Raw genomic sequence first — 25948 nt, 5'->3', positions numbered from 1 at the left:
ATACTTGTCGTAGGTGCTCTTCATGCTCCTTCTCATTACGAGAATATATCAGAATATCATCAAGGAATATAACAATAAACTTATCCAAAAAGATATGGAATACTCCATTTATGAGGCTCATGAATAAAGTTAGAGCATTCATGAGGCCAAACGGTATCGTGGTGAACTCATAGTGACCATACCTCATATAGAATGCAACTTTGTTGATATCATTATCCACAATCCTCAACTGATGATAGCCTAACTTTAGATCTATCTTCAAAAATACTCAAGCACCCTATAAGTGATCAAAGAGATCATTAATCCTAGGAAGTGGGTATTAGTTCTTAATGGTTGCTTTATTCAATTGTTGATAATCAAGGCATAAACTAAGTGATTCATCCTTCTTCTTTAGATCATTGTGCACCCCAAGGTGACACCCTAGGTTGAATATGCCCTTTCTCTAAGAGTTCTTCCAATTAATTCTTTAGCTCACCAATCTCATGAGTAGTCATCCTATAAGGTGCTCTCGATACTAGCTCAGCTCCTAGCACAAGATCCATATGAAAATCTATTGCTCTAGGTGGAGGCATACTAGGGAGCTCTAAAGAAAATAGATATGAAAACTCCTACAAAATTAGAAAGTCATTGAGTGATGGCTCTCCCTCTGAATCTTCCCTTTGTCACTAATGGTGATAGCAAATAAATGACATCCCTTTCACATGCACTACCTAAGCTGCAAAGCAAAAATCATACGAAGAGATACTGGTCTCTTTACTTTGAAGATCACTTTAAAGATCTCATATTTGTCCACACATTCTACCCTTTTTTTTTTGACTATCCATCTTAATTCTGTGGGCATAAAGCCAATCCATGCCAAGGAAAACATTATAAGAACCTAGAGGGGTAATACATAGACTAGACATCATGGTCATGTCTTTGATCTAAATTTGGAAATTTTGCACCATAGAACTAACTAACACTTTGGCTCCTAAGGCTAACTCTATTTCCCAACTGACATCTTGTCTAACTGCCACTAGCCCACAATGCTCCACTACATATAAAGATATAAAAGAGTTAGTATCTCTGGAATCAAATAAAACAACAACCATAATACCCTATATTATACCTATGGTCTCAATAACTATGGCTTGATGCTCAACCTAGCAGTTGTCAACCACTACAAATACTCTATGGAATCTACCCATGTCACCAATTGTAGGTTCTCAGATAGCCCCTCTCTGAATACTAAGTAACTATCCATGTGGACACTCTCTAGCTAGATGATCCATGCCACCACAAGTGTAGCATGGTCCTTAGGTATAAGACTATACACCTTGTGATTTGGACTACTGGGGAACCATAGACCTACTAAATCCACTATATTCACCCCTAGAAGACTGCTAAGTTTTTGTTGACAGAGACTATGGGGCCTGTGCCTTCTGATCCTGTTTAGGATCCTATGACTACCAGTACTTGGGCTTAGAGCCCTAATAACCCTATGATGGTTTCTGCTACTACTAGTATGGTTTTTTCTACTAGGATTGTTTACCCTTAGAGGACACTACTACATAGTTTTGATTCACTTTATAAGGGGGTTTTTGTTGTCCTAACTACTAGGTAGAGTTTTAGTTCTGAGATCAATCCTAAGGTTCCTATATACCTTGAGTATCCTCAACAACTAGTGCTATCTCGACTACCTATCTAAAAGTGGTAGGGGAAACCAAATGGATTGCACCCTAGAGTGTGAAATTTAGGCCCATGATGAAGTGATGGATTTGCAGTTTCTCATCTTTCATGTATTCAACATAAGAAAAGAGCTCGAGAAGCCTATTCTCATATTGAGCTACTATGAGGCCCCTTTTATGTAGAGAATGAAACTCCTCCATCAGCTTCTATTTGAAGTGCTTAGAAAGGTACCTCTCACAAAATCTAAGAAGAAATGTCTCCCATGTGAGGGTATTCATCCTCACTCCTACAGATTCTTCCTATTTCCACTAGATGGAGGCATTCTCCCTTAGCTGATGGATTGCTAGTCTTGCATTTAGATTACTCCCATAAGGATATAATCCAAAACACCACTATAGACTCTGTAACTAAGCCTCTACTATTAATCCGTTAGTGTAGCTAATAAACAATGGTGGCTAGAGTTGTATCAATTCCTTGATCTCATCTCTTACATGTCTAGGAGGTCTATTAAGTGGTGGCCCTAACTGATGTATCAAATCACCCTCATGATTGCCCTGTCCCTCAAATCACCTCGGTAGGGGACTCCTACTCCTCTCTCTGCCACCTACCCACCTCCTCTAAGATCTTGTGCTTCCCCTTTGGGAATCTACTACTCTAGTTGTGCTATGAATGGTAGCCTCCAAAATATGTTGATTAGGGTTAAGTGGTGGTGGTGGTGGAGCTGGTGGTCCATCCTCCTATTCTACCCTAGCACCTGCTACTCTATGACCTTTGCTTCATTAGCTTTTTGTGTGATGGGAGGCATCCTACAAAGATTGAAGTTTAGCTTAAGTTGAAATGTAATGGTTTTAGGTTCCTAGTGTTGAAATACAAAAGACAAATTAGGTTTCCTAGAGTTCCATAGTTCATTTCTTGGGTTAATTAAATCTCCTAGCTAAATAGGTTACATCATTTTAGAATGTTCATCAAAACACCTTGAGACTAGTTGAACTTTTATATTGGTCAAAATCATAAAAATATTGACTATCAAAATTATTTGAGACATTTTTTTCCTAGGTCAATTCAACATTAAATTGTTCATCCAACCGAGTCTTAACCAACTCACTATTGTCCTTGGTTACATTGAACTTCATCCAAACCATAATTATAGAAATTAAATTCACAAGGTTATAAAAAATATCTAAATATTAAAACTAAAACTCAAACATTTAAAAATAAATCTATTCCCCTTTTAACATTATACTATTCCCTATATTCTTCTTTGAAAGTTGAATGACAACGTATCTAATTGTCAATTTTAAGCAAAAATTAAACAATTTTATTGCAAATCTAACATTCTAAATTCTAACGATATAACATAACTCTCTAACTACAATTACTTATATTATAATACTGGTGGAAATAGAATAGTTTACTAAATCCAAATCAAATATTAAATTCCCTACCACAAGCTCCTCACTTATTATCTTACAAAAATTCAGATTAAACTATCTAAGTCATAAATTAATCACCCCTACAAAAAACTATTAACCTTCCCTAACACCATTTAAACCTTACATGATAAAAATATATTTTAATTAAATTAAATTAATATAAAACAATACTATTTTTATTTACCTTAAAATATTACACACACTAATCAATAATTATACTATATCTACTAACTAACTAACTACTAAATTACCTATTAACAAATAACCATCTTATATTAAAACATTTAACATTTTTTTAGTAAAACTATCTATGTAACTAACACCTAACTTCAAACTTACTAAACACTACAGGTAACTAACTATCTAACTAACTAAACTTTAACTAACCCTAATATTTACTAACCCCTTAACCCCTCCTCTTACCCATTTTCCCACACCTATCTTTCCCCTCCACATGGGCGCACTATCCTAGACCCCCCTCCACGCTACCCAAGGAAAAATGTGTGGGGCTTATGCGTTTGGGGTGGGATGGGGAGCAGTCAAAGGGTGGATGACTCACACCTTCCCCTTCTACCAAACTATTTAAAACATCCCCCCCCATTTATTATGTCATCCCCCCTCCCCCCCTTCATTGACATGAACCTGTCCTCAAGTATGATGGCACGTGTGAGGGGTGAAGAGTTGAGGGGTTGTTGCAATGCCCAAGTCAGGGAAAGGTTTAAAAAAAGTAATGTTATAAATTTTATTAGTTGAGTTTATATAGGATAAGGGTAGATAGGATTATTTCCATAGTTTAACAAGTTTATTTATTTTATTTACTTATTTTTATTTATGTTTTTATTTCAATTTATAATTTTAAGTCAATTATTTGAATAATGAGAGGGATTTTTGAATTGGAATCTTTGTGGAATAAACTCTATTCCAATTGAATTAAAAAAAATTCTCATACAAAAGGCAGAGGGAAATTTTGGTCTAGAAATGATAAATTTTCTTAAGTATCCTTTTTTTACTCACAAGTGTTAAACTTTCTAATTTATTTACATGGCCAAAGAGGGATTTTTTTTTCTAGGATAGATTATAGCATAGACTTTGATGTTATATTTATGTATTCGAATAGGGATATTTTTCTTTTCAATAATTACTAAAATAGAAAATAAAACACCAATCATATAAATTAAATTTCCTATAATCCATGTTTGTAATCAAGTTGCATAACTTATGTAACATCATTGTATCTAATTACCATTAATCATATGCATACAACTTTGAATTATAAAGAATGCCATATGGAAGGAAATTGCTCATTTTTTTCAACACATGTGGGCTAGCCAATTCTTATTCATTTTATTCAAACACCTAATTTAAGGACTCCATCAGGAAAGAACTAAAGAAGAAAACCCAAAGTCATTGTCATTTCAAAAATAAGGTTCACAATTAAGTTTACAACAAGATAACTATCTCGAGGAGAAGTCTCCCAAACATTGTTGACATTTCAATCATGTTGTTATTAGTTGCATAAACTTATTCATATTGTAAGTATCTACTAAGCACATTGTACAGTTAACAATGTTAATCAAGTATTTTAGTATCTACTGAGTTCTATAGTTGCTACTAAATTGAAATTCAATTTATGTTGAGTAGTTACTACCAAGGCATCAATCAGTAGTATAAATCAAGCATCTCAGTGTATGCTTAGTTTATAAGTGCAAACCAAGTTGTGCAATGCTTACCAAGTTCACAGTTGATATTATGTGAGTATAGTGTTAATTGAGCTACTCAGTGTTAGCCAAGTGACTTAGTTTATATCGAGCTTGTAGTGATAGCATTGACCGAGCTATGCAGTGCAAATCAAGCGATTCAATTTATATGCTAAGTTTCATAATATTCACTGAGTCACTAGTGCAAATTGAGTTCAAGACTACTTGGAAGTGATTAGTATGGACTGAGCTTCTATGTCTACCAAGTGCATGACAATGTTGAGCATTTATAGTGGATGTCGAGTATCAGAACCTGAGTTCCTACAGTTGGGCTAACTTTGTGCTTTTTGTGTAAATTTGTATTGTGGTTGAATTCGTAATTTGTAAATTGGATTGGTATATATGTAACATATTGTTTCACATTGAATTAGTAAGATATGAAAGTAATATAATAAGCAGAGAAGAGAAGAAGAACAAATTACAAAGGTTACAATAGTATAAGGAGTAGCAAAGATTTATCTATCATAGCAAGGAAATTACTATACTCAAAGGAATCTTATTCAAAAAACCAAGCTACAGAGTAGAAATCATCTACTACTTCATCCTAAAATGTGGATCAATTAAATCCTTTCACAAGGTAGACTTAATAGTCTTATGTAAATCTCTTTACCAAGTGCATACTTCATTGTATGTTTGGAAATCCTTTTGCAAGTTGGACCTAGTAGTCCTTATTACTCCTAACAGGAAAAATCATTAGAAGGGATCATTGTAAGCCTTAACAAGCCCACTTTATATTGAAGTACTAAAGCTTGTGGGTATCATCCCCACCCTAGTTTTACTTTCTATTCTTTTTGGGTTACCAAATTATGTGTCAAAGTGTTATGAATGCTTTAATGTTTTTAGTTTCTCATGCATGCAATTAGATTAGAATACACATGAAGGATTAATTGCTAATTAAGAATTAATTTTTATAAGTTACTAATTCACCCTTCCCCTCTTAGTAACTTGGCCTATTATAATATTTACAACAATTGGTATCACAAATTTGTGGTTCTCAGGAAAGAAGTTTAATAGCTTGAGCAAAGATCAAAGGATATAGGGGTATTCAAACTTGACAAGGCTATTGACAATGAGAAGCTAGATTTGGAATTGGCTATTAGACAACTCAAGAAATCAAAAGGGCAACTCTCTCAATCACTAAAAAGAAAAAAAGAACTTGCAATCCAATTGAATGACCAACTCTACATTGAAGATAGAATTGAAGACATCCATTCAAGCAATTCAGATGAAGCTAATGAAGCAATCAAAATACTTTTTGAAAAGAATAGTACTCTTCAAGAAGAAGTAAGAAAACTAAGAAGAGAGCAAGAAATTCAGTCAGTAAGATTGTGTAAACTCATGGAAGAGAAAAACAAGATAAAAGTAGAGATAGAAGAAAAGACCAATGGAATTCAACACCTATTCCTTCAATAGATAGACTTCATTAATCAGCTCACCAATGTAAATGACAAAATCATGAATATAAGATCAAAGAATGAAAGACTATAGAATGATCTAAACATTGAAAGGCAAACCAATGAAAGGATGATGAAATCTCAAGAAGACATGAATCAATTGAATGAGAAAAGCTATTACAAAAAGAAGGGAAAAGGAGGAATTGGATATACAGAATAAGGTGAATTATCAAAGAAAGGAGGTCAAAAGAATCAAATACCTATTTGCAGTCACTGTGGTAAGATAGGCCATACATCAAACAAATGTTGGAACAATGGAAAAGGTAAATTCAATGTAAAGTGCTACAATTGCAATTAGCATGGTCATAGGGCAAATGAATGCAAAGAAAAACCTAAGTTTGAAGGAAAATGTCATAAATGTAGAAGCATGGGCACAAATCCTTAGAATGCAAAACTAAGATATTGAATCTAGTAGAATAGATTGTGAAAGTTATATTTGGTTGGGATTATAACAATTGGTGTAGATGTCATTACTATGGAGAATTTGGACACATTGGAATGAATTGTGTGAAACATCACATGAGAATAAGAGACACTACCAGAAGATGTTTCATTTGTATAGAACTTGGTCATCTTGCTAAGAACTATATGAATTATGGAAGAATTAAAGATGAAAAGAAGGAAAAAGCTAATAACATTAGAAAGCAGATGAGATAGAAATGGGTTCCAAAATATTTTGAAAATACAAGTTCAAGAAATAATGATAATGTCACTCAAGAGTTGGGTGACTACACCATTTCCACTTGATCTCTCATAGGAGAACTAGAACTAGGATTCTGAAGAAGATATCTCACATTAGTTCCAATTAGTGCAATGAAAGATCCAAATCAGCATTCAAGATGCAAAGGGATCACTAAGTAAATAGATGCTAGTCTTTACCAAGCAAGGTCACAATGAAGACCTTATTGAGCAAGGTCAGGATGGAGACCTTACTAAGCAAATTTGGGAGTAACTAAGTTCTATATGGTTACTAAGTCATGAAAGACTCTACTAAGCATTCAATGCAAGTGAAGTGGATGATAGTATGTCATTTGAGTGAACAGTCATACTAGGAATTTATGGAAAAATTTGATGAAAAAGGGAGAAATCAAAGTCATTTCTCATCACAAATTTTTGAGAGCTATTTGTGCAAGGCAATCTTTAGAGAATTCAAGTGATTTGAGTGAATTGTTATTGAATACTTTCATATTCTGTCAAACCCTACCAAGAAAAGATGGCATCCACCAACAAAAAATCAAAGAAAGGTTCAAACATGTTAGTTTGAGGCACAGAGTGGAAGGCACCAGATTTTAATCTAAGTCGTGTTGTTGTTGAAACCCTAGATTTGAGTGGAGCGTAGTCGCAAATTCCACCAAAGGTACTATTGATCAACAATATCCACTCACATTTAAAATGTGCTATTCAATATATTAGAACATTGAAGATGGATGAATCATTGAAGGAACTATGCATTAATGGTGTGTTGAAACCAAAACATCAACATCTTGAAAAAAAGGTTTAACTCGCATTCTGCATATGCCATGGGATTTTCAAATAAAATGGATAAGATATATTCTTAGTTGTGTGCACAATGGTTAGCTATGGTTGGAACAACCTATTTTGATAACCATGAAGATGATCCATAGGATCACTGGTCTTCCCAATGTTGCTAAAAGTGAAAATGACCAAAATCCTAAGTTAGGTTGAACTGGAGAAGAAAACCCTTATTGAGTGGGATGGAGGCAAAATGAAGATGAGTTGTGTTATTGACATGGAACTAAAGTTTGGGATACATGTCATCACTCATAAGATTTATAGCTTGAGTAGACTAAACAATGTGTCATGTGAAGTAGTGGATTTGGCATATAAAGTGGTCAAGAATAATCTGTCAATTGACCTTGCTGAGTTGATGTAGAACTAGTTCAACAAGAACATGAAGAGTATAAGAACTTCCAAGAACAATCCTTGTAAGTTTGGTTCATTTCAATATGCTTATTTTTCTATGTGCAAAAATTCTTCCCGTCTAAAGATATAGTAGTTTGGAGGAAGGATGTACCTATTCTTGTTGAGATAATGGGTGTTGCACACATTGCATAATATTGTTATATTTTATTATTTTATTTTTATTATGTAATGTTGTACCTAGATGGACGTGCAACATGTAAAGATTCCCATGGAATATTCTTGATGAGTTGTATTGTAACATTGTGATAATATTTGATGTAATTATTTAATATTGGGGAAAAGAATTAAATGCCCAATATTAAATGTGGGGTTAGTGGGTTAGGTAGCACATGGTTTTAGCACATGGTTTATGTAATACCACTTGGTGGTTTTGTGGGACTTGCTACTATATAAGCAGCCACAAGGGTAGTTGTTGGAGTAAGAAAAAGAGAGAGTGACAAGGAGAAGACAAAAGGCAAGAGTTGAGTGGGACAAGGCTTGACAGGTTAGCCAATGGAGCATTTGTGAAGGTTGAAAGCATGGCATGGGATGTGTGGATTCATGCTTGTTCACATAGTTTGCTCGGTTGTGGCTATGGCCATGAAGGCTTCCATGGTTGTATGGCAATGGTATTTTTTGCTGAATAATACATGATGATGGATGCTTTTGGAGGCTGGGTTTTTCCCTCAATGAGGGTTTCCCAGGGTATATCTTGTGTCACATTTTGTGGGTATGTTGTCAATTCTCTTGCATGTGGATTTTAATTCTGTGTTTATTTTCGATCTATTATGGGTTATGTGGAAACGGTTATATTCTTTATTGCCAAGTTTCCTTACAAGTGGTATCAGAGCTATGGTTTTATTATTGTAACCCTAGATTGAATCCATGGGAATGCATGAGAGGATAATAGAAAGGGCAAGATATATGAATAATTATTGCAGATCTAAAGATTTTGGATTTGCTGTTATAATGGGATGTTAAAAGATTTGGGCATGTGAAATTGTTGGAGAAAAAAAAAAATTCGGATGTTTCATTTAAATGAGGGTTTTGGGGGGTAGCTTGCATAAATGACCTCTTGGGTAAAAATAGACCTCACCATTGGATCCGGGTTGACATTTCCATAAAATTTGATATATAATATGCCCTAGTTTGGCCATGTTCAGAGAAAATGAAAGAGTTTTTTGGTTTCAGCCCATGATGGCCGTCAAATTTAATCCCGTCAGAATTTTCGTCACTCAAAAAAAAAAAAAAAATTAAAAATGAAAAATCGTACTGAAAATGGTAAAAAGACAATTTTAGTAAAACGGCCATAACTTTCTCTCAGAATATCAGATTTCAGAGTTCTTATAGGCGTTGGAAAGCTAATTCAGAGCACTACAACATGGTGTAGGTTTGGTTTTGTGATTTTGAGATTTTGTCAGTTTTTGAGAGCCCTAAAGTCAGATGTTATTTATTTTGAGCACGGATTAGGGCATAACTTGGGCATACGGAGTCGGATTTTGGACTTCGAGTAGTCAACGGAAAGCTCTTGGAGAGCTCTACACAATGGTTCAGATTTGGTGCAGGTTTGGCATGATTTATTTGTTGATATATTTATCTGAACAGTTTATGGTATATATTTTGACTATGGTAACATTGTGAGTTTATGGCATTGGGAATTTAAGATTTGATGTCATTGTATACTCAGTTCATATTTCAGATTGGTCTCATGATGATATGGTTATCAGTGTTTGGTTTGGATATGCATGATGACTTGTTGGGTCTACAAGTTGTGCAATGTTGTAAGCGGTTTATACTTACAGGTTGCATTTATAGCTTGGTTATGGGTTGTCTTTGCCCATTGATCTTTCATTATTGATGCATATTCAGATTGGTGGCTTGGATTTGGGTTGTCTATGCTCTAAGTCACATGATTTACTATTTTATCTTCATGTAGAAGGGATGAGATGTTGTTACCAAGTACAGTCATGGTGGAGGATTGTGGTTGACTATGCTGACAGGTTGGACACTTTGAGAGCCAGATGCTCGGTTCATGGATGTGATCATGGTGTCATGGATTTTGGCATGACATGATTAGATATACAGGTACATCCTTGATGTTCATTAGCTTGGATTTCTGATTTGGTTATGGTGGTACATCTTCTTGGTTGAGGATCATGGTTATTTGGTTTCTTTTGAGGAGCTCATGATGTGCACTTTGATTTCTTTGATAGTTTGATGCCTTGGTTGATTCTCATGGTTAGAGGATGGTTTTTTCATCATTATGTCATGGATAGCTTGGATACACAGTTTAGTGGGAGCTTGTGACAGTGATGGGGTGACAGTGCAGGATTAGTTCCTGGTTTGGTTTATATCTTCTTGGTTTGGAGAGGATGGATTTTATGATGCCATAGGTGACTTGGTACCACAGTTGAGTGGGAGTTGTTGGCATTGATATATTTATTGAGTGTTTGTAGATGTTGGAGGTTTGTCTTAGATCCTGTTGCTGCAGAAGCGTCTTTGACATTTGCATGGTGCACTTGTTATCTTCATGGTGTTTGAAGATGGTTAGATCTTGAGGACTCATGGAGTTCTTGGTTATCTTCATGGTATGTGGAGATGGTTTTCTTCATGGTGTGTGGAGATGGTTGCATCTTGAGGACTCACAGGGTTCTTGGCAAAGGTGTGGTTTATGCTTTTATTTGGCATGTTATCCTTGGTGTGAGGATGGTTTTATTATTATGTCATGGTATACTCTTGATACGCGTTTAGAGTTGTGACATGTTATGGTGTGTTCATATGGAGCATGTTATCTCTTTAGTTGAGATGGTAAGATCATGTTGTCATGTTTATGTTCCTGAGGCCATGGTTGGAACTTTGACATTGATCTTGGTTTAGTTTCTTGGTATTGAGTACACTGATCATAAGCTGGATACTTCATGATATTGCTATGTTGCATTTGGAGTTGGCATGGATTGATTAGTTACAGGTGCTCATGGATACTTAGAGATGATGGTGACGCTGATTTCTCTTCGATTAGAGAAGTATTTGTTGGGACGATTAATGGTTTCAACAAGAAGTCCGAGGGGCAGTCACCTGATATGGACTTGAGAGGAGATTGTTCTTAGATGAGTCTTGGTTGGAGACTTGGGTATCTTGATGAGCATTCTCATTCCCCACTCTTGATCTACTCGGCGGTTTGCTACTTGAGAGGTATAGCCCATTGTTTTTCTCAAGTGCATTATATTTATGCTTTTCTTTCATGGTAATGGATCTTGAGCTATGGTACATGAGTTAGTTCTGGAGGGTTTATTTGAGAGATGGTTTAGCATTGGTTATCTCCATGTGCATATGTTGTTATGCTGGTTGAGTTTGGGAGATGGTTTTATATTGGGCATATTCCTTCAATTAGGAATGGTTATTCCTTGGTTTAGGAATGGTTTAATGAGTTTGATCTTCTTGTGAGAGGCTTACATCCATGATTAGTTATATGATATGGGTTGGGTGTTGTTGAGGCTTCTTGTTGGGGTTTTATGGAGGAGATCATACTTGCACAGTTCACATCTAGAGGTGTGTGTAGAAGGACATGATACAGGTTATGATTTGCATGGTTGATCTAGTCTTGGTTATCTTCCTGGATGTTCAGTTTTGCCTACATTGGATTTGAGATTGGTTAGAGATTGTGATCACTAGTTTGTGCTCATGTATGTCATGTGAGAGGTGACATGGTTATTACTTTATCTCTTTCCTCTATTGGTTGTGGAGAAGTTGGGAGACTATTGGAGACTTGTTATGAGAGTTGTTCTTGCAGAATATCAGTTTATGTATTGTGGATGTCCTTGATACTACATGGATTCACTTCTTTGAGATGTGTTGAGTGGATTGGTTATAGATTTGACATTATCTTTTGCAGTGGGAGCTTCTTGGTATATATGTGGCAGGTATTGCTCTTGAGGCTTGTGATTGCAGGTTGCAGATTGGATATGTTGGTGATATGAGATTCACTTGTTATACCTTTGAGGTATGGATAGTTGGATGTGTTTGGCACTTGCTGTGGGTGCTATTTCAACTATGGATATTTTGACAACTACAAATACATGTGATTACCTTTGGATCAGGTTATTTGTGCTTGGAATTTCAGTTGGTACAGGATTTTATGATCTTCTAATGCGACAAGTTGGGTGGTTTTCTCTTTGGATGGCTTCTATGTATGTCTAGTGGGAGTGACATAATAGGAGGTGAGATCATTCATGTTCGAAATGCTGGATACTTTGATTTTGTTGCAGGTACCAGGATGGAGCACTTGGTGTATTTTGATCCATGATGGTGGATGTGCTGGGAGGGATTGTTCCCTTGTTTATTTATGTGGCTACAGATTGACCCTATGCAATGTATACAACAAGTGGGAGATTGTTGAGATAATGGGTGTTGCACACATTGCATAATATTGTTATATTTTATTATTTTATTTTTATTATGTAATGTTGTACCTAGATGGACGTGCAACATGTAAAGATTCCCATGGAATATTTTTGATGAGTTGTATTGTAACATTGTGATAATATTTGATGTAATTATTTAATATTGGGGAAAAGAATTAAATGCCCAATATTAAATGTGGGGTTAGTGGGTTAGGTAGCACATGGTTTTAGCACATGGTTTATGTAATACCACTTGGTGGTTTTGTGGGACTTGCTACTATATAAGCAGCCACAAGGGTAGTTGTTGGAGTAATAAAAAGAGAGAGTGACAAGGAGAAGACAAAAGGCAAGAGTTGAGCGGGACAAGGCTTGACAGGTTAGCCAAGGGAGCATTTGTGAAGGTTGAAAGCATGGCATGGGATGTGTGGATTCATGCTTGTTCACATAGTTTGCTCGGTTGTGGCTATGGCCATGAAGGCTTCCATGGTTGTATGGCAATGGTATTTTTTGCTGAATAATACATGATGATGGATGCTTTTGGAGGCTGGGTTTTTCCCTCAATGAGGGTTTCCCAGGGTATATCTTGTATCACATTTTGTGGGTATGTTGTCAATTCTCTTGCATGTGGATTTTAATTCTGTGTTTATTTTAGATCTATTATGGGTTATGTGGAAACGGTTATATTCTTTATTGCCAAGTTTCCTTACAATTCTTTATGATACTAATGAGTATATAGCTGAAATGGGAGAGAAGTATTATGGAAAACTAATTTGATGCATTCAAAGAGAAGATGAATAATAGATTCAGGATTCCCAAGAAACTAGTTGATGATTACAAAAGTGATGTTTGTTTCATGGTTGATAGTGACAAAGTATGTATTCAGGAAGTTAGACCAAGGATAGTATGGGTAAAACCTCTTGGTTATGAGGTAAACATAGATGTATCCAAAGACATTAGTGAGGCATTTATTAATGAGCATGTTGACCCTAAAGTTGCATACTTTGGCACTTACGATGAGGCAAAGGCTAGGATTGAACTTTAGATCAAACTTCCTCAAGCAATCAACAAACCAAAGAAGAGAATTGCCAAATTAAAAACTAGCTCCACCCTTTTGTTGACTGAAGGCAAAAGAGATGATATTGAGGATGAAGAAGTAGAAGATGAAGATAAATCAGAGAATGAAGAGACATTGAAGAAGAAAGGTAAGGTAATTATTACCAAGCCTACCAAGTCATCTACTATTATGTTTACAAGAAGATCATCTAGGACGAAAGTGGATAAACAAGGAGGAGATGTAACACTAGTAAATTTGGACTCAATTTTTGACAAATTTTGGTTGAAATTTTGACCCAGCTTGGTCAAAATTTTGACCTAGTAGTGAGTCATTATTTTTCTTGTCAAAAAATTGACCAACATGTAGGTTAGTCAATATTTTGACAAATACATTCATCAAAAAATCTTTATCTTTGCTCACTCTAATTTTCCATTTGTGGTCAAAATTTTGACCAAATATTAGTAGAAAATTTTCAAGAATTGGTTGAATTTCCACCAATTTTAGGTCAAAAACTTTCAAGAATTGGTGGAAATTTTGACCAAATATTGGTAGAAAAATTTGAAGAATTGGTTGAAATTTTTACAAAATATTGGTAGAAAAAATTCAAGAATTGGTTAAAATTTCCACCAATTCTTGGTCAAAAACTTTCAAGAATTGGTCAAAATTTTGACCAATTCTGGCCCAACCCATGACCAAAATGCCATGGTCATGACCAACGTGTTGGTTAGAATTTTGACCAATTTTTGGTGGAAAATCATGAGGAGATGGTCAAACTTTCAACCAAACTATGAGGTTTTAAAAAAATAGAGCAGGTGAATCCCCCAATAAATGCCTATTAATATTGAAGCTATTGTTGCTCATTGTGTTGCTCATCTTTCAATGTTTTGATAAAAAAATGTAATATGCCAAACATCAAATGACAAAAAATCACAATGGTAAAAAACCTTATGAACAGAGAGCACAAAGTATATTCATATGAGCTTTAATAAAAAATAATAAGTAGAGATAACATTATTTTTCTAAAACTGATATAATAGTATACACAATCACCCCAATAATTTATTACCATATACCATTGATAATACCTGGTCTAATAATGTATTTTGTATGTGATCAGAATGATCAAGGATGATCCTCTATATGATGACAACAAGATAAATATTAAGCAGTCTATAATAGGTCTCCATGCCCAAATATGATTATGCTTCCAAGTACTGTGACAATGTTGAGTCCAACGAATGTATAATGTAGACCAAAAAAGCCTTCCAATTGCCAAAGTGGTTGAAAGTTGATTTATAGTTGTACAAATGTATCCCTGGCTTAATAGTCACCTAAATTTATGTTTCTCACTATGGATAGTGATTGATGTGTGTAGATGTTTAAATGATAACCCTAAATCACAAATATTATTGCTTGGTCGATGATGAACTTGACTTGTAGTCATGCCTATAAGGAAATCGCTATTGTGATTCTATGTCATTAGATATTTTGATATCATTGTTAGATAGCTTGTGCAAACATATACACATGTATTTTCCTTTTCCTTGGGTATAGCCAACTCCAAGTAGGATCAACATTACCAATACATTTCCAAGAGTTAATGGGGGACCATGAATAGCCAACAAGTGTGGGTTAAAGTAGTATTTTGCTAAATTCTAAACAATGCATGACTCATTCATAGTAGACTTGGGCATATGCCTTACACAATCACACCATAATACTCCAACTCCTACAATATATGTTTCTCTAAGAATGATTTGTAATGTTGAGACCCTTCAATATCACTATTGAAGATTAGTTGCTACTATTTTCCTACTGTTATGATACTTGTCACTTATAGTTTGGGGACATCCACTAGATGCTCTTGTGAAGCCAAGCTTCATAGGGATTTGGTAAAGTTGGTTATAGTTGTAGTGTCACTGTAAAATGGAAGGTATAGAAAGATTGGAGTGGAAGACACATTTGAACCCATGTAGCTTAAAATGGTAGTTGTTGTGTTGTTGTCAATATTTGATTTAGATTGAGTAGTGTATACTTTGGTGGCCATGTAGTATTTAGCTTTGGCTTGATTAGCTGTGAGAAGTACATCTATAGTCTGATCAGATGTTAACATGAGAGTGTCTATTCTATATGGCTTTGTGTAGGAGGCATCTATTGATACCACCATGAGATTGTGTGGTGCAACCTTGAAAAAGAAGTGATTATTGATTGCAGTGTTGACAATACGAAGAAGATATTTTTTTCCCTATTGTATAGTGAACCTTGTTGTTCCTACATACATCAAATTTCAATGCTCACTATGTTGATTTTGTTTAGTTATAAATGGACAAATTGTTTAAATTAACTATTTTTGATCTATTGAGTTATACCCAATTTAATCCAAAGCCTTTCCTAACAAAAAGAAAATGGGTACCTAATGTTGAGCATGAATAGGGGTCTCCTAGTTGTCCATTTATAGTGAAAGTGTCTGAAATATTGGATGCACCTCCAGTTTCATTTGCTTCAGCTTCAACTTCAATGGGATCATTTTTCCACCACTTCCCTATTCATTTATGTAAATGTAAAGTTTAAGAACTTAGAGTGACTACTAAATATAATGAATATCTAGTAGGAATGCATAAGGAAAAGTCTAAGAGATTAAAAGCTACAAATCATTGGCATAGAAATTCATTATTGGAAATTACCCACTCTTTATACATGCAACATTAACTTAGATTAATCTTGTAAAAATAAAAAATGAAAAAATACTTTGTCAAAATAGAAATACATTACAACACTACCACACTTCATCTATTTGGAGAAACCAGAAGACTAGGGGGGATATTTCACCTTTGAAACTGCTTCTCCTATTATCTCCTTAATTGGAATTAAAAAACACATTAAACTTTTAAAGATAAAATCTAAACTGATGCCAATGAATGAACAAAGAGCTTACTAAAATTTGAGATGACTAGTTCCTAAATCTCAAAAAGTGGCCCCCAAGTGGTGCCAGTGAAAAATCTATACTTAAGCTTATCCAAAGTATGATCTAGGCTCAATGATCTTATTATTGCCAACCTCATTAACATGAAGGTCATGTTATTTCCCTTGATTAAATCAAACTATTAAGGTTCACATAATAAACAAAGATTTCATGTTTTGACATGCCCATTATATGGCATTCCATATATTGATCATAAAGTTCCTTTCATTAATATTCTAAAGAAAAATATGGTATCGAAGGAAGTATGACACAGATTTAAAATATTACTTTACCAATGATCAACGAACATAATTTTGAATAGTATCAGATATTATTAATGATTACTTTAAGCAAGGAAAATACTTGGTGGACTATATATTAAGGTAGAGTGCTCATCATAATTACTATAATATCCATTTATTATCATCTCTTTTAAAATAATGATTATTTGGTTTCAATCAGCAAGAGAATAGATCAAAAATCACTTTGTAAAGAATGATTAATTCATTAATTAAGTATAAAGCGGGTTAGTTATTTGATCAATCAATAGGTGAAATGAAGAGCTTCACATTAAGGCTACGATGAAGAGATGCCACTCAATCAAGATCAATCTCATGGAGCATAAAAAAGATGAAGTATGTATATAGTTCCAGAAATATATCAACTAAAACCTAATAAGCATTAGGTCTATTCAAAGTATTCAGATGAAAATATAATTGATGTTCTGCCTAATCCTCACCAGACTAAATCATTAAACTTTTGTATGAAGACACCTTCAATAGAAATAAATTATTTATCAGTATATAGCCAATTATCTCTCTGAGGATATGTGTGAGTATGAAAACTCTAGATGGCATGGTGATATTTCAAGCAATAGTGATAGCCAAGAAGAAACCAATTCTGGTTCTAATATTATAATCGATGAAGTCTAGAAATTGTCACTTTTTTTAGAGAAATGTAGAAGTGATTATAATGGAGAAAATTAGTATTTGAAGAGAAGATATTCCAATCAATCAAATTATATACAGTCAAATATAGGTGCCAAGTGAAGAGGTACTATGTAGATCTGATGAGTAATTTATGAATAGCAAGTATGGGATGTTTTCATTAGGACTATTTTTATGTGAAGCACATGCATAGTGGTAAGAATGTTCAAGCTTTGACCTAGATGTCTAACTAGTAACTAAGAATGGAGAAGCAAGAATAAAAAAATTAGATCAAAGTAATAAGTTTTATGTAGTAGTGGCACCTGTGGTGGTATTTCTAGATGTTTGATATAAAAAACATGTCATTAAAGGCATTAGTATTTACTGTTATGAAGTTACTTTGCAAGGATATCATCCATATCAAAGGATGAAGAGGATAAAATAGACATCTTTGGTGAACAAAGTATATTATCCTCTCACACACCATGCCATATATCATGTTTGTAGGAGCAAAAGGAGCTATTCTAGAAATCACAATGATTTCTAATTGTCCAGTATGGGTTTGTGTATTGTTTAGTGACTTGCATCTAATGAATATTTATGTTTTTCCATAGGTATATATATGATGCATTTATGATGAAAGGAACCTCCACCAAAAAGTTTGGTATCTCTTAGGAGTATTTAAGGATCTATTGTGGTTGATGATGAAGGAAAAAATGTCCAAGAAACACCAGTAAAACCAGACAAATATTGAAGCCTGCATGTGTGATATTGCAAAAGCAAACATCTTCAATATTAGCATAATATTTGTGTCTTTTAAAATCATCTCAGCATACTTCAATATGTGTGAATCTTACTCTTTGAACTTCTTCATAAGGGCTAGTAGGAATCTCTCCCAAGAATGCAAATGTATTATGGTATTAAACACCATAAAATTAGTAAGAAGCTTCCATAGACCCCATTTATCTTGCATACAATCCAAAATGGTAAAACCATAGAAATTCAAAATGGAGGAACTCAAGAAAAACTAAAGCAAGATAAACTATTACAATTTTCAAGAGATCAACATTCCATCTCAAATCAAATCTATATTTTAAAGTAGTCTAGCCCCCAGGCTAAAACAAACCCAAAGAAAAATATAAGATAAAACTAGCTTAATCATAGTAAAGAAGACAAGAAGAACAAGGATATCTTGACAAAGCCCCAAAATGACTATATTAGCCTACTTATTTTATTTTCTATTTTGTCTATCTTAATATTAGGTATATAATAAACCCTACTTCACAATTACGATAGCTTGTGCAACTGGTATAGATATAAAATCCCCATGATTGAGAAATCTCTTCTAATATCTTGATCTATAAATTAGGTTTTATGCTCAAAATAAAACAAAATAACTAAATTGTCATATTCTAGCAGTTAGTAAAAATAGTGCTTTTCTGTTGTTAGGTGGGTTCCCATGGGGGGAGGCTTAATCTTTATTTCATTTTTTGCATGGGAGAAAAAATTTTCTATTCATATTTCCACATCTAATCCACCCATGCTTCTAGGCCATAGACTTGGTTCTTATGGTAAGACTAGAGCATCTAGGTTTAATGTTAGTCAACATGTGATCCATAACAAGGACACTATCACAACCAGTAAGCTAGAAACTAGAAATGGACAAAATACAACTTGAATACTACATTAGAGTAAAAACACAAAAAGTTGAATGGTCACTATTTTTGGGCTATGCAAAATTGCTTCAGTACCTGGATTCTTTTTTGTCACTTTGGGCTCACCAGGCTCCTAGGAACTTAACCTATGGTTATAAGGCCCTGACCCTTACTCATCTTCCTTACTAGGAAAACTTATATGCTCTTTATACTACCTCAAAAAGGACATAAATTTGATCCCATTTTACACATTCATATGCTTGTATTTCTCTAAGACATGGGTTACAATGTTAAATTTGAATGAACAACAATGTTCCTAATCACAAAACATATAGTTGACTAGTCATCGATAGAGTTTTCAAGAATAAATATGGAAGTGATTTAGAACACAAGTGAAAATTGAGGATCTCCTTATCTCCTCAACATTAGTTTCTTGCACCTGTAATTTGGAGACTCATTGTACCCAACAATACATCCAAGCATGTAATGTTCCCTTCTATGCTTAGGCATGTTATTATGTGCATAAAAGTATCACACTTCTATAAACCATTATTCTTGAGAGAACCCATGGAATAGGGAGTCTTAAGAGCCAGCTTATAGCTCTCTATCTATGATGTGTAAAGGCTATGAGATGGTGGCTCTCAAATGAACCAAACTATGCAACCCTTGCAAGGTGCACCATAGAACAAGAGATTCAAAGAGTAGAGGCAAGAGTGCCAATATCCAAGAATCTAGAATAAAATGCAATGCAAATGCAAGCTATTCTGAATGGAATGCAAGCTAACAAAGAGAACTATGTTAAAGCATAAATGAAACTAAGATAAAAAGTATGCCATAATGTAAGTAGAATGAGAGCTAAGCTAAAATGCAAAAATGAAAGAATACTCCAAGTCTATAAAATCACCAAGAAAACCTACAACATAACAATAGCATGAGAGACTAAGATTTTTTGAATGAGGAGAGAGCCCTCCCTTTTTTTTTAAATGGATGGTAGAGATTAAGAGGCAAAAGAGGAATAATCAAGGGAGGAGAATACATCTTGAGTGATCCATGTGCACGAGCATCTCAACCAATCACAATTAATGGTTGACTTTTGAGCGGGTTTGAAATGTGTGGAGGAGATTTAAAGTTATTTTTAAAATAGAAGATTCCTCTCACATAGAAAATTGTGCATTCATGTGTAGACAAAAATGCCTTTTCTTTTATTTTGAAAATAGGAATAATTCTTTGTGTGTGTGCACTTAGGATAAGAGATGAATGTGGAATTTTATTTAATTAGAAGGGGGACATGTTCTTTTAATTAAATATGAACTTGGGATAAAGTGGTCATACCATAGGTTATAATTAAATAAATGGATTTTTGAGAATTTGATAAAAAATAACCATTAGATAAATTATGGAAAAATGCTAGAAAGGGGGCTCATAGTCTAGATGACCACTTTTAGTTGATTATAGTTATAACCAAAATTAAGCAATATCTAATATTCTTGTGGCCTAAACTAAATGGGCTAAGTTTGCTTGAATCAGATCTATGTTATTTGATTAGTCAAAGTAAGGAGAGTCATACATTTATTTATTTTTTCCAATTCATATGATTCAGGAAATTATATTTACAATCTTAAATTAATTTATTTTTTCCAATTCATATGATTCTCGAGGGAAATGATTAAAAGGCCTTCAAGGGAACTCTTGCCATCCACTATTGTGGCCCGTTCTCAAAAATACTTACTTTCTAACCTCCAAGAAGTGCAAAATGCTCAAATATTGAGAAATTCTAACCTTTTAACACCTTTTTGATCCAAAAAGTCAAAATCTTAATTCACAAAAGTTTAGGCTTGCTCAAATGCCGAGCAATTCTACCTTTTGAACCTCAACTACTCTATTTTCTGACATGCAAACTCACCTACCTAAAAGCGAGCAAACATTCATCAAATCAGTAACAGAGTATAATCTTTTCTATTGTCCTCCCAATGAGTTCCAAGTAGGAGGATATGTAAAAAAGTATAAACATTCATCAAATTATAATTAAAGGGGCTTTTTGTGAAATATTAAAGTTGGAAATTGCTACTATAGAAAGGTATCCCACATATGGAACTATGAACAAAGAACTATTTACAAAATGATTTGGAGAGGATGCCACTTCATGGAGGTCAATAATTACAAGGTTTTCAAACAATGGATATGTTGAATGGACTATACAAGGTTTCAAGCAAAACTTTGCAACAAGAAATATTTTTGGATGATACTGTCAGATTTCTTTGGTTGATGCGTATATGACTATGATAGCATAGACAAGGCTGACAATCTATCTAATCATAATGATAGTGACTCAAATACATGTCGTCTCATGGACTTAAAAGATTGCGGATTGTGAAATAAAATATAACTTGATGATAAGGCACCTTTGGAAAAAATTTAATCAAATTTAGTTGGTAGACTTGAAGCCATGTCTCCATCACACCCATATTCTATGCCAAACTAAAAACATTAAAACAGAGAATGAGTATCCATCTAAGCATAATGGATGGCTAAGTAAAATGAATGGTAGACTTTAGAATGATGTTTCTATAAGTCCCTTGCTTGACATGCATGCTAAAGTATAAACAAGGCTATCAAAGCTTGTCTAGAAGATTGACATAAATAACTATTATTTTAGTAAATGTACAAGCATGCACAAAATGGATTTGTTGATAGGGATTTAGAAACTTCCTTTGAAAATGCACCAAGAGATATGCATGTAAATTGTAAAATCTTGGACAAAGCATATGAATTTTTTTGACAAAATGTCATTAAGAGAAGAGATCTTATGTGGAATGCAATGAATGTAGCTTGTGCACAAAATAATTTGTTGAAATGGTTTTAGACATTTTCAATTAAAAGCTATTGGCATGTATGATGTCAATCCATACAACCTTTGCCAACTGTTTCCCTACTACACCAAAATGGTGGCATATTCATGCATGCAAATGTGAAATGATAGAAAATTCCCATGAAACATTTGACCAAATGCTCAAAGAGATATTATATCAAGTAATGAAATGAAATGATTGCATATCGTGCATGAAATGGTATTTGCAAGGGGGCTCTCAAAATTCTTGAATTAATGCTTGCAGTAGTTATTGTGGGGACACTTAATGGTAAAAATCCTATGATGGTTGTGTGGACATGTTTTATTTGTGCCCATAGATCATATAAAAATTATATCAGTATGGAAAAATGAAGACGATATGGTAATCTTAGATATTTATCTAGGTCATTGTGGTAAAAAGTGGGCAGTTGCCTTTGGATTGTTAAATATGATTACATGAAATAGCTATAACCACTGAGCATGTTTTGAGCTCCACGCTACATGAAAGCATATCATACGGGGAGATATTGTTAGATGTTGTAAATGAAAATGATATGGTTTGCAGTGTGCAAAATGTGGAATCAAAGATAATGCACTTGAATTATTTGACTAAATGCTCAAGGGAGATTTCATCATACTCAATGTCATGATGACACAATCTACACATGAAAGATTTGGCAAATAATCAGTTTTAAAAATGTATGTAAACTATGAGTGTATATAGTGCACGTGAATTTTTTATTATCGATGGACTGCTTTGAAGGTTCTTCTCAGATATTAACATTTGAAAACTCATGTAGATATGCCTACAAACTGTAGAATCGTAAAAAAACACATTGAACTATTGGACAGAATGTCTTTAGGCATGTCACCTCAAGATATGAAAGAAGATGATTGCATGATATGGATTAAATCGACCTTTACAAGGAATTTTTCAATTCTTATGAAGCTTTAAAGATAGAGTACATGCATTATAAACAAGAATTTCATTGAAAGTGCAATAGAATACTGTTGTAAACATAAACAAGTGCAACATGTGGATCATAGACTGCATTTGATAGAATGTCCTGAAGAAACATCTTTACATGTCATGCTATATAGAAAAATATCTCACATAATATCTAGTTACATTATCACACAATTCCTCACAGTAGTGATAAAACTAGGAAAAGTTATTGAAAATAGCGGGTGAAGTTTAGAAATACTGAGATGAGAGAGAAATGGGATCATCTTGCCATGCTTGGATTAAGAGGAGGTGTCATCATGTTGATCCCTCACTATTGCCTTTTCTCATTCCCAATCCAACCTACATGACACCAAAACACAAATCAATTGAAAAACTCCAAAGCTGAAGATCTAAAAGCTCTTCAGATGCTCTCTCTCTATTGCTAGTGGCTCGAAAGAATGCTCCGAATGCTCATTTGGATAGGAACTATATCTTCCTAGGTGAACCCCTGCTACATGTAGGGTGGCATAGAATAGAAAATTAATCAATTTCTAAGAATGAAACTCTCCCTACAATTCAATGGGCATCACCCAAATCTATGATGGGCAAAGCCTATTAGTTGAGAGCCCCATTGGGTGTGAACAAGAAGACTTTTGTATGAAGCTATCTCATAATACAAATTCATAGGTGTTCAACCTATTAGGCTTTAGCCCACTCTCATAACCAAGAAGAGATGCAAGATTTAAGAGTCTAGACCATCTAAAATATATAGCCACCAGAGCCTTGGAAGAAAAGAAGAACCTAAAAAAATGGAATTCCTCTAGCTCTAGGCCCAGGTCCAGGGAGTTCCACTCAACATATATTAGTTGATCTATGCAAAGGAAAAATGGAAAAATCCATAAGAAAATTTTTCAACATTACCTGATGCATGAATGAAGCCCTAATTTTACTAAGACTATTAATGTTTTATGAAAAAAATCAAACAGATTCGATGCCTGAATTTATTTTTTGATTTATGTCTATTTCAACACCAGGCAACTAGCATCTTAATTTCAATTTTCAATCAAGGACCATATTCTATTATTTACCATCTTGAATTTACTAAATGTCTAACCAACATCATTTCCACCAATGACTTCCTATTACACCTCATATTGTGATTGTCTATGAGGCACAAAGGAATTCCCCAATCTATTGAGGACTTGATTCTATATCCCTAACAATCTTTTGAATAAATATCTAAATATCTGAATTACCATATGACTCTATAAAAATCATACATATCACTAATGATAATATGTCATCAATGCCCTTGGCCTTCAACTCCTCAACCTTCTCAATAAACCTAGGGATATGCTTCAGGCTACAACAACAAAATCAAATTGTAAACAAAATGTTTTAATGATTTATCAATCACTTTTGTACGTTCAAATAATAACCACCACCATAAAACCCTTAATAAACCCTAGAATCTTTTAAAAAACAAATTACCCCCAACAAGAGTCATGTAGAGAAAAAAGTTCAGAACCAATCCTAATTAAAACTTTCAACAAAATTTAGAAATGGAAGTACTTGTAGGTAGGAGTGAAGGTGCTAGCAATGCCAAAGAGAATTGTCTTTTTGTCAAATGTGAGAGAGTGATTAGACACTTGTTGCAGATTACCCTCTTCATTGAAGTAAGCAAGGGTTCCATCTAGAATCTTATCACCAATAATAATTGGAGCCATTGCAAGATTTGATCTCTTCTATGACATAATATAATTCATACATTTTTTTATATTTTTGTTATGACCTCGAGTTCATCAAAATTTTGACCAACTTGGAAAAACACAAGTTGGTCAAAATTTCAACCAACTTAGGAATAAAACCCTCATTTGGTTGAAATTTTGACCACCATGGGGAGGAAAACAAAAAAAGATGAAATCATAACTTTGGTCAAGAATTTTGGTAGAAAAACAAGTGCAAATGTACTAGTGTAATCTGTAAGAGGCCTCCACCTACTTTTGAGGAAAGGATGAAAGATTTAGAATCAAGATCTAGCATAAAAAATTTCAAGGCACTAAAGTATGAAACTAGGACTACAAAAGGGCAAAAGGAAAATAGAAGATGTGTTAATATCTAAAATGGGTAAATGAGATTATTCTCTAGACTAGCTTGTTTAGCAGATTTTGAGTGATCTAATGGAGAAGATCAAGCCAAGATAGGAGAATGCCATGAAAACTATAGTAGACATATATGAGAAGACCCTAAGGCAACTCATGTTGAGATTAGATGACAAGGAGGTAAAGGAATCTCTAAAGAAAAATGAAGAAAATCTTACTTTGAAATTCAACACCTATCTTATATTGTTAAATGACATTGAACATGTGGTAAGAAATGCTACAAATGCATGGAAGAACACTTATCTTCTTCATAAGTTGAGTGATTTTTTTGTCAATGTTAGTCACAAGGATGAAGGTGATGATGAACAAGAAAAGGATGAAAATTTTGATAATGAAGAAGTTACTCATATCGACAATGTAGATGATGATGAAGAGGAACAAGGGTAGGAATCTATTGAAGAAGATTTTCCAAATGTACAAGATACTGAGGAGACCTACCTAGTGAAAATTGTTACAATGGTCATAGCATCACTTTCTCATTCTCCAAGAAAAACACAAAAAACATCAAGCTCGAAGAAAGTTTTAGCATGATTGATTGTGACAAGCACTGAAAGCACAAGCACTCAATCAATATTTGCACCCATCTAGCTCAGTACTTCATTGACTAAAGTGACAAGAACTTCATCTACTGAGCAGCCAACACTTCCCTCTACATCGGTTATGGTAAATCTAGGTACTTCTACTATAGTTATTTCAGCAATAAGTATAGTATCTACATTTAGTCCTACTATTTCTACAATTGTTTCCATTCCTGGCATGC

Source organism: Cupressus sempervirens, chromosome 1, assembly GCF_028749045.1.
Source record: "Cupressus sempervirens isolate cs-2001-9-10 chromosome 1, ASM2874904v1, whole genome shotgun sequence".
In the NCBI taxonomy this organism is placed as follows: domain Eukaryota; kingdom Viridiplantae; phylum Streptophyta; class Pinopsida; order Cupressales; family Cupressaceae; genus Cupressus; species Cupressus sempervirens.
This window is presented reverse-complemented; position numbering follows the sequence as displayed.